An 8,943-nucleotide genomic window follows, 5' to 3' on the forward strand; every position below is an offset into this window, starting at 1 on the left:
ATGTGGACATTTTCATTTGCTAGAAATGTTTAATTAGCAGTAATGGAGCATATGTATCTGTACAGATCTCACTAGGCTTTTAAGAATGGAACTTTTAAGATGCAATGAGCWATATAGTCAGATTTACAGACCCAATTACAACACTGCTTCCCCAGTGGATCCATTAAAATTTCAGACTACGTGCATTTTGTATTCCGGGATGAGCTTTGGTGGTTAATTCCTAATCTGAGCTTTAGGCTACAGTTTATCTTGTCTATTCTGAAGCCTAACCAGGTTTAGGATCTCCAGTTCTCCTCATAGCAGTCTGGGTCCAGCTGTTTACAAAGACAACATGTTCACATTTAAAGGGGCACATAAAGCACCTGCCAAAAAAACCTGAGTATATCTTATCTTAAAAAGATCATTACCATGCTTAGGTGATCTGAGTGAGATTAGTTTCTTCAGAGACCATCAGTAGATTTTTTGGGTTCTTATGAACAGCTAGTACATTTTTGGGGCTTTCCTATTTTTCTATATGTTATCAGGCTTCAGTCCTTAAGATAAAAATCAGCCCAATGTCTTGCAAGCCTATCTTTGTTGACTTCTCAGTATCACTTAATAGATTATTTTCTTAGTTGGTTGTTTATTCCTGTTGAGAATGCAGGCTGACGCCTAAAATACAGAAATACAGAAAGGATATTCTTTCTGAATATCYGGAGAGATAATTTCTTGCTGCCTCGTGGAATTATCTCAGCAACCAAGATAACATGTACAACTACTGAACCACTAAAGGATAACTCAGCTTCAATCATAAATAAATGTGTTCTAGCATAAATTTATTCTCCTATAAGAAAGGAAGTTAAGTCTGGGATTAGTTTCTCTAGTCAGAATGCTGCCTGGAATTTTGATTCAAAACCAGTTCAAAAGGTAATGCTGAACATAGCAGATTCTACTTTTTGATTTACAGTTGCAGTGAGACAACAACATATAAATACAGTTCCCAGAATGCAGAAATGGCTTTTTATGCATGACTGTATATGTCTCATTTCCTGGGCATTTTTCCTTCTCCATGTATTCTGAGCATCATGACAACATTTGGCCCTAAGAAAATACAGCAGCCAAGCTGCAGACGCTTGAAGCATTTTCCCATTAAATATAATGGCACTAAAGCAGAAGTGCCAAGGGCTGTTATGCACCAACAGTACAATCAAAGAAAGTACCCATCTGCAGAATCCATGCAGCAAGGTAGAAACAGAGCAATGAAATAACCATGAAAACAGTTGGAGCCTCAGGACAAGAAAAACAATTGATCTACTGTAATGCTTAACAACAAAAGGATAGATATGAACCGAATTATCTGGGCTTTCATGGCTACAAATGTCATAAGGAGTGAGCAACAGTGCCCTTGGCAGAGAACCTTCTCAGTACAGTAATGCCTGCTTCCCTCAGGAAAGCCAGCTCCCGACGTGTGCAATCACAGACTTGTCACGAGAGGTAAGAGCTGAACCACAAATGACTGCTTCAGTATGAATCCTCTGTGCTTCAGCTCCTAGTGTTAAAACAGAACTCCTTCAAGGGAGTTAAATCAAAATAAATGTGCAAAGTTAGAAGGCAAAAAGTTTTCTTCTTTACAGAAATGGTGAATTGAAGCAGTTTTTAAAAACAAGGGCCTGATTAAATAAGTGTCCTAGTGCCTGCTTTTTGTAGGGTTTGGTGGCACCTGTACGCAGGCCAGCACTTCAGTAGCTAAACCTGAAATGTTACTTATTCACTAACATGTTAGTTAGACATAGAAGTATACCTTGCTTTTGGCTGAGATTTTCTTATCATATTCAAACCCTACTTGTTTTCATGTTTGATTTGTGATGTGGAAGTGTCATACATGATCAAATGAAGGGCTGCAGAAGGGAGAAAGCAGAAGAGGATTTAGAATATAGATGAAATTTAGGGGGAGTTTAGAATATAGATGAAAAGAGGGGAAAAAGGGTCTTTTTAAGTCTTTCTCGACAGTGAAAATGTTAGCATGATAAAGTAACTGAAGCTGAATGAATAAATATTTCCTGAAACAGATTAAATTCTGCTCAGTCCTCTGTAGAGCAATAACTGATTCAGTGTATTCCTAGAATTTTAGTGTGGCAGTCCTATCCCTTCTCCTTCATGAATTTCTTATAATTTTCTAACTGTCACTTGAGTCACACAGCATGCTTCCATTATGCCATTGGCCGCTTGCCTTAATTGCTTCWCAGTAATGCTCTGAAGCTATTACAATGCTCAAAAATGGTGAGATTAAACATCACAAAATAGTATTACTTCAAAGATTRCTTACATCCTTCTTATCTCACTTGAGCTTTTCTTCAATAAATTTCCTAAATTTGGACCTTAAATTTACCAAATTCACAACAGGTTGATGAAAAAGGTGCTTCCAATTTTCTTGATTAGCTGAAAAATTGCTTTGAACAAACAGAGTATTTTACATGATCAGAATTACAATGACCATCATCATTCTCAGTAAGATAACAATGTATTTTGCTAGTATGTCTGCTGCCTCTTTTCCCTTCTATWTAGGCATCCTCTGCACTCTCATATCCTATTGTTTCTGTTGTCCATATCCTGTGTGCACTTCCTTGAGATTCATTCTCCGAGCTCTACCTCGTTTATTTGTATCTATGCATCTGGTTCTTCTTTCATGCACTCCCTGCTGCTCTCTTTCAAATTCTCTTCAATTTTCTGTAAGAAAATAATTAAAAAATGATGCACATGAGAATTCTTAAAAAACATGATTAAGCCCCAGGTGACAAAAAAAACCCATGTAAATGAAAGACTACCAGTAATCGAAACCTAGAGATACACATGCACAAACTGTGAGGACAGAAACGAAGAACTGCTTCAGAAATACCTGTTTTTAGCAAGTTTATTGTAACACCAACACACCAGCTAGAAATTTGGCAGTTAAGTAGAAAGATCTAGTTTCTGATTTTGCTTTATTTTTTGAGTATGTGTACATGTGCATTTTTTTCCTATGAACCTTATGTTCTATGGACCTTAGTTGTAGTATGTAATGTAAAGAAAGAAATGTAATATAAAGTCAAAATACTCATTTCCATATTTTTTGGGGGGGAAAAGATGTGAAAACCTAGATGAATTAAAGCCAGGAATAAGCATTTACAACCTACATTAAGTACTTCATGCTCCTCTGATCTTCAGTGGACATTACTCAGACTGGCTCAGTCATCAGCTGAAGTGGCTGCCCCTGAATCATGTCCTTTTCAGTTAATTGAGTTGAGGTACTAATGATGATGAGTTTTTCTTTGGTCCTTGCCTTAGATTGAAGCTGTTCTCAGCAACACAATCACCAAAAGTAATCCTACATTGTAGCCAGGGGTTTGTTCATTTTTATGAACAATAAGAAGTGGCAGTATTTTATGAAACAATAAGAAATTTTGTTGCACTTGTCATTCTCATGTGATGTTATGGGAAATTACCTTACTTACAGTGTGAGAAATGACAGTTCTGAAAATTAGCGCCTCCTGGCTGCTGCCGCTTCATTTCTAGCACAATTTAATATTGTTGCATTTAAACCTCTGAAATAAATTGATTCAATGTGATTACACAGAGTAAACATTTGTTGCAGTGTCTGGCGATATAAAGAAATAAACTACTATGTTAGAAATATGACCTTAATCTCATTTAGAATAATTATGGGAAAATATCTTTTATTTTATTGTATTTTTTTTTATATTATACTTTATTATATATATTTTAATTTATAAGCCAAGAACTTCATGCTGTCTGTAACTTTTTATTAATTAGCATAATGAAAACATTTTTTTAATGTTCAAATGATATTTCACCATTGTATATTGTGTATTTTCACAATTGTACTACCACTAAATCTCCATACTACTAATAAATCAATTTGTAATCCTAATTTTGAAATCTAATGGGAAAATCATTTACTGAGAAATACAGTAAAATGAGCCCTTTTTCATTTTCTAGCTATAAAGTGATGAATGGAACTTCATGTTATTTTTCATAAATTCATCAAATTCATTCTCCATCTTGCACTGACAAAAGTCATGGGTAACATTTTTTTTTCAATGAAGAGGAAGATTCTCTCATATATACATAAAAAAAAATCTATGCTTTTTCAGCATAGAATGTGTATACAAGAGTATTTATTTCTTACAGAGTCTTATTTTGACTTGGAATATTTATGATTTTTTCAAGATATTTCTATTTTGATTTGGAATATTCAGTCTGTGTCAGATTTCCTGCATAACGTTTAAATATGCAGTCTACAGCTTAATACTTCTTTTCTTTAAATGAAATGTTTGAATRTTTCTTTAAATAAATAGGTTAACTACAGTCATATTTCTATGTGTTCTCCTTTACTATTCATTGACATGAAGATTATTGGCAGAATCAGAGGGAAATTAAGCCATCTGCCCAAGCTGCCTARTCAAGCCCCTTTTTGATTTTCAAATTTTCTTGAAGCACCACTAGATTTCCATGTTTTTTTCATAACACATTCATTGAGCTAGCAGAACTGAGAATACTTCTTCCTATTGGTAATGAGATGGTGAATGAAGACAACTTCATGCTAAGCAGCTGCACTGTACTTGTTATATTTKATAATAATGCCATCATGTTTGCATATTGCATTTTGTTTGTGATATGTAGTCAAAAGACTACATGGTATTTCAGGTCTTTCCATGCCCACAAATCTAAACAGCTATGGTAACCTTGCTGTTGGTATTGTTAAGACTACTAGGTCTTTTTAATTTTCCCAGTGAATTATAAAGACTATTTCTTCCGATGTGCTAAAATACTAGCCATTTCTTGGAAGTAATCTCTCAGTTACATTTTTTGTTTCRAGCTACTTTGCTCTTCTTACCTCTTTTAAATCCATATCCTTTGCCTTTAAACACTGCACAGTATTTAATTTTGAAAAAAAAAATGTACAAGTGTTTTGGTTATTCTTCTGCACTATTTTGCTACATCAGAAGTTTCCATTACATGTCTTTTGAAGACCTCTTAACATTCTTGTATGGGTTTCTCAGTAACTATGTTGTTGTATAGTAAGGAAGTGGAAGGGTCTCATTACTGAAATTTTTAAGGGATGCTTATTACAAATCAGCATTTGATAGTTGCTAATTTAATGATATTTTGACTCTTCAAGAGAGAATTTTGATACATTTAACTGATTTCTACTTCTTTTTTTTTTTTTTTTTTTTTTTGAGGGTGACCTATTTTGTGTAGTTGCTGAAAAGATTGAGCACATGCTTAACAAATTGTTCTTTTTAACAGTAAAAATGATTTTGTTGTTGCTGTTGCTTAGTGTTTTCCTTAGTAGCAGTTGAGAGGAAATATCTGTCAAATGATTTGACTCTGAATGTTCCGAGTACAGGAATGAACATGATAAATCCATTGAAAACTATCTCCAGAGTGCATTTATTAATTGGACATCAAAATGAAAAATTTGCTTTTAAAATCAGTCCTTATATATCAAGGAATACAAAAGAAAAAAAAAAAAGAAAAACAATTTCTGTTTAGTTCGTAGCTTTATCATGTTCCTGGGTACGTTCAGCCAAAGAGCGGTGGTAAAATTTTATAAGTATATTTATGATTAGTTCATATTCAGGAGATTTTATATTTCAAAATGATATTTTTTGTAGTTTAGAAATCAGCACAGCTATACCAGTCATACTAGAGGTTTTGCTGTCTCKCTATGATTGTCATTAAGAATAACTTACAAATGCTAAAGATTCATGGTTGATACATGAGCTATCTCCAAAACACTATTCTTTAATATTCTGCTGTGCAAATGTCATTAATTTGAAATGTGACTGGCATCTCAGTCTTTTCTCAATGTCCACAGGAATGTGTAGAAGAATGAAGTTCTGGTCAGATGTATAYTGCAAAACTGCACACTTTCTTCTCCTGGATTCAGTGATAAAGAACACATACAAAGAGGCTTCTTCTCTGTTGCTTGTCTCAGCAGTAACATTCTAAAATGAAAGAAAAAGGCTGGTAAATAGTTAAAAGAAACAAAGAGATTTCACTTTCAGCCATCATATCCTCCATCTCTTTCCCTAGGCTGCAAGGCACCTTAAGATACTTAAGAGTGTAACATGGTCTTTTTCTTTTTTTCTTTTGAGATTCAGGAAAATGAGCTGTTTCTGTAGAAACAGAGACCAGAAACACGGAGGGCAGATAGCAAAGAGGTTATGGACCACAGGCAGCTGCTGTATACTTTTCAGCTGCATTGTCCTGTCCTCATAGTAGGAGTGCTGTTGGAGTCAGTAAATAGTTTAAAAATCTTAAATGAATTTTACTTAGAACCACGGGGTGGCAGCCATGAGGGAGATATGACAATGTAACTGCTTTTTACCCCTCGGTATGACTTACTACGGTAAGAATAGGACTTTCTGTCAATGCTGAGCCTGCATATTTACAGACTTACAGGCAGAACAGTATGCTTTAATTGGTGAAGCTGAGTGGATATGCCCTTTTGGAAAGCTTTTTATTTTTACGAGAATAACAACTGTTGTTATACTTGGTGCGGTTTCTTTCAGGCCTTAGAAAACCATGCAAGACTTATAATATTCAAAATGTGACTATTGCCATGACAACAGAAACTTGGCTCTCAGACTTTGCCTATTAAGAACAGAGCAGCTAGTCAAATTTCAGGTTAGGATTCCTGTGTTGTGGATGTAATCTTTACTCAGTAAGGATTGCCATTCTCTGCCTTTGCTCTGGAAGGCTTTGTCATTGCTGGAGAGAGAAGCAATGGAATCAGTGGTACTCAGCAGAATGTGCATGCAGATAACTTCTAACTTACTTTCTTCCTCCCTTCTCCTCCCCCCGTCACCCTTTATCAAGAAGTCTTTCACATATTTAGGGTTATACGTTATCAGAATCAGTCTTGTTTTGGGGAACCTGACAAAATAGGGCCACAGATCACATAGATAACTCAAATAATGTTCGAGTTTATAATTATTTGCAATTGCATGGATGCTACCGAGCCTAAGCACAGGATAGCAATGCTAATGAACTTGGATATATTGCGAGCTGGGGCTGGTAGAATTACAGGGAGAAATAGTTGTCCCCCTGAAACCAAAGAAGCCAGCTTTACTAAAAGCAGTATGCTAAAGAAAACCTAAATCTTGGGTAGCTTCTCTGTATATGTCAAATTCTGACTGCAGAAAAGTTTAAAACATTGTTTGTTTTTCTTATCTAAATCTTCCATAGTAAGATAAGCAGAAAGGTTAGCTTCTAGAAAGCTTTAGTTAATCATTGTTTTATTTAGGAGCATGTTTATTTTACTAGAGAACAAGTTGTGAAGCACCTCTACTGCAAAACATTAAGCAGCTCTTACAGAGGAACATCTAAACAACATTTTACAGTATAACATGCACAACACAGCAGTTATTTTATTATGTGGCATTTCAAGCTAGTGATACAAGTTTCCTCCTAGATCAGACATAAGCTGCATTATAAAATAACTTGGGGAAAGTGTTTGCTTCAATAAAGTAAAAATGTATCAATGCCACTTTATAACTGTTGTTATAATATACTTTCAGCCAGAGGGAAGGAGTTTGTTTCTCTCCAGTCGTGCTAGGCAGATACCGTGTCTTCAACAGCTTGATTCAGAATAATTTGTCACCCCTGCTTTATCAGCAGGAACAATACAATAATCACTGTGGATACTAAATCAACACTTCATTTCCTGTAAAGAATGGAGTGAATAGAAAATGAGTATTTACAGAGCGGAACAGGATGGCTTTCTTGATTTGAGAGAAATTTCAGGTCTCTTCCTCTAAAGAGTGCTGTTTAGATACTTGGATTGAGGCAAAATGTACGTGCTATTCAGATACTGGTATCAGCCCAGGCTCAATGGATGGATTATAGCAGGAAAGCCTGAATACATAGCAAAGTGATCCAGGTCATGCCTCCCTCTGAGGAGATGTCTGCCCCTTCTCTGTAGCACAAAGACTCAAAGTAAAGACCACGTGCCTATGCTTCTCTTGTCCCAATACTCTATCCYGCCGAGATAAGTGTCCAAGAGAGCCCTGCTGGGCAAAGGGCAGCCACTGAGGTGAAGGCAGGAGTTTGTCCATGATCATTTGACTTCTGGCATTCAGGAGTTTGCAAAGGAGGGGCAGAGAAGAGGGTAGGGGGCAGGAAACATTTAAAACCACTGCAGATGTTTGTGTCAGTGCATGCAGATCCTTGTCTTCATATTCCCTCTCAGTTGACCACTCCACCCAGTTTGATATCATCCGCAAACTTGCTCAGGGTGCACTCAGTGCCCTCRTCCAAGTCATTGATGAACAAGTTGAACTTGTTCAGTACTGACCYCTGGGGGACATCACTGGCCACAGGCCTCCAACTGGACTCAGCCCCATTTATCACCACTCTCTGAGCTCTGTCATCCAGCCACCTCTCAATCCACCTCATTGTGCACTTCTTCAGTCCACGCTTCAGGAGCTTTCCTATGAGGATATTATAGAGACAGTGTCAAAAGCCTTGCTGAAATCAAGGTAGACAACAACCATGGCTCTCCATCCAGCCTGTCATCCAGTTATATACTAGGTTCGTCAGACATGACTTCCCATTGGTGAATCCATGCTGACTGCTCCTCAACACCTTCTTCTCCTTCGTATTCCTCTAGGTATGCTCTCTAGGATGAGCTGCTCCATCACCTTACTAGGGATGGAGGTGAGGCTGACTGGTCTGTAGTTTCCCGGCTCCTTCCTCTTGCCCTTTTTGAGGGCTGGAGTGATGTTGGCTCTCTTCCAGTCCTTGGGCACCTACCCTGCTCTCCATGACCTCTTGTGAAACCCTACAAAGCGTCTAGATGTGCAGGTGACGAAGTTAGAGTAAGTGACTTGAGAATCTGGAATTCCATTGAGGAATATATGGACAAAATAAAAAAAATAAATATATGTTTTTATAACGTAG

This window comes from Nothoprocta perdicaria, unplaced genomic scaffold (genome assembly GCF_003342845.1).
Source record: "Nothoprocta perdicaria isolate Ctin4 unplaced genomic scaffold, notPer1 scaffold_435, whole genome shotgun sequence".
In the NCBI taxonomy this organism is placed as follows: Eukaryota; Metazoa; Chordata; class Aves; order Tinamiformes; family Tinamidae; genus Nothoprocta; species Nothoprocta perdicaria.